Consider the following 2,500-nt stretch of genomic DNA (forward strand, 5'->3'; position numbering starts at 1 on the left):
CACTAGGAAATTTCTCATAAGCAAGCACCTAGACCAATACCCCGTAGACATAAACCCGAAATACCAAATCCTCACTCTCTATCAATGGACTGGAAACACTTCAACCCAATTCCGTATAAATAAGGAAAACATACTGATTAAAAAATATAGACCACAGCTGAATATCCTTTAGAAAGAAGAAAAAGCAGTAAAAAGGGAAAAAAGACTCAATTACTCCGCAAAAAATAACCAGGAACAACAAACAACTTTAAAAAAAAAACTTTACTAACAATCTTCACCCGGGTTTCGAAACAGCAACTCCAAATCACCATACAAGCACCAGTTGCCGACGTCACCTACCTCTAGTCCAGTTACATTTTACAAACACCAGTTGCTGATGTCACCTAACTCCAAACCAATCAAAACCGAACATCAGCAAATACAACGAAATGACTCTATGAAAACCAACCAACCGGAACGACTGATGACCGTCTCCACAGTGAAACCAACCAAGCAGAACGACAAGCTTGACCACCAAAAAAAAAAACGTCACCAGTATTGTAACGAATCAAAAATCAGATCCGCTCGCGGAAAAAATTATGAATAAATCTGATCCCAAAACATACCACTACAAGCGAAAGTATCTACGGAAAGAGAAACTGTAAACCAAATTCTCTTTTTTTTACTATTTTCATTTCTCCTTTGTTTTTTTCCCCTCTTAACTCAGTATGACTTATCGATCACCGCTAACATTAATGAACTTTGTACATTCAAACAAATTGATATGCAGTTTTAATATTAGTGACTGCTATGAACATTCAAACTTGCACCTGTCCTCCTAATTCATAATGCTAAATTTATCTGTTTTGAACATATTAATTTGTCAACATTGAAACTTTTAAAGATGTTTTTCTAATTCATAATTTTAAACTTTTACCATTGATAAACAAAAAATATTGTTGAAACTAGTTTGGTATATATGTAAATAAATGTATTTTAAACATTTACGAGTTTTTGAAATTTAGGTGCACTTTCATATTTTTATTTACATTTTATTTGCACTTTTAGCGCTTTCTTCCGTTATTGGATTTATGAAAAAGTGGATCAAAGTTAGATTTCTTGGCGTATTTATATATGAAAAAAAATTGTGCGGTTTGCCAAGCAAGGGAGAAGAAAGAAGAAAAATGTTTGAGAAGGAGGGGTATGTAAACAGGCGTGGCTTTTGTATAGGTATGATCAGACTTGTTTGATTAGTACTTAGTGACCTTTTATGGTAAGGAAGGAAAAAGAAATTTTGTATTTGAATTGGCCAAGGTTTTAAATTGAAAAACTAGATGTTGTTTTTGACTTTCTTCAGTAAAAATTATAATTGTATTTCCATGTCTTGCTTCTTTACTCTCATGTATTCATTAATGTGGGGAGGTTTTTGTATTAGTGTGACCAAATATTTGTAGTTGTCAAGGATTTTAATCGATAAACCAGATGTTGTTTTTGACTTTCTAAAGTAAAAATTGTAATTGCATTTCCAGGTCTTGTTTTCTTTTATTCTTTTGTATTCAGTAAAGAATGGTTATGGATGTGGTCAACTTTTATTTGGTTGAAATTCTAAATTTAGTTGGTTTTGAAAGAGTGATTTTTTAGTTCATTATACACTCACAGAACCCTCGACGTCGTAAGCGACGGAGTGCCAACAACATATGCATGTAGATATAAGTTTATCACGTTCGGTACTTCTATACATTTTAAATTACATCAGTATTAAGAAATAGCTCCAGGTAGTATACAGTAAAAACATACATCATTTTTATAGAATAGCGATGTGACTATTTTATTGGACATGCCAATCCATATGGAGGTTAATCTATATTGAGGTTAATCCATGCAATTCCGTACAGAGGCTGGAGGTTAAGATAAATCGTCCAGATATTATTGTTAAGGTACGGCAAGTAAAGAAACGTCATCCAATCGATACAATCAATTCAAACAGCATGCAATATATTCCAGAAAGGAATGGAGAAAATATAACGAAATGTATAGATCTGAAAATAGAGATAACCACATTGTAACTAATGAAATCCGAAACACATTCCGTAACGTTAGATATCTTGGGAATGATTGAAAATATTATGTATATAAATATAAATATATAATATAAACATAAAAAGGGACGTATACTCATATGAATAACACTACTAATCTCTTTATAAATATTGCGGAGAATACATTGAATACGATAGAAAACATGAAAAAGAAAAGAAAATACTGAAACTCCCTCAGGCACATACAGCTGTGTCCGTTAATGCAGCGATTTCACGTAATGAATATAGGACTGTTGAAGTAATAACTATACTCGTGTTATACTTTTCCATAATGTTTTTATTCTCCATGCAAAAAGAAACGCGATATTAAATTATTCTTTCATTTATCTGGTATATGTCAATATATCCTAAGGCTTCTCACTGCTGTCAATGTATCAATTCCACGTAATTATATATTTCTAAGCTTACTTTAAAATTTTCTT

This window comes from Octopus bimaculoides, chromosome 11, assembly GCF_001194135.2.
Source record: "Octopus bimaculoides isolate UCB-OBI-ISO-001 chromosome 11, ASM119413v2, whole genome shotgun sequence".
Taxonomy (NCBI): Eukaryota; Metazoa; Mollusca; class Cephalopoda; order Octopoda; family Octopodidae; genus Octopus; species Octopus bimaculoides.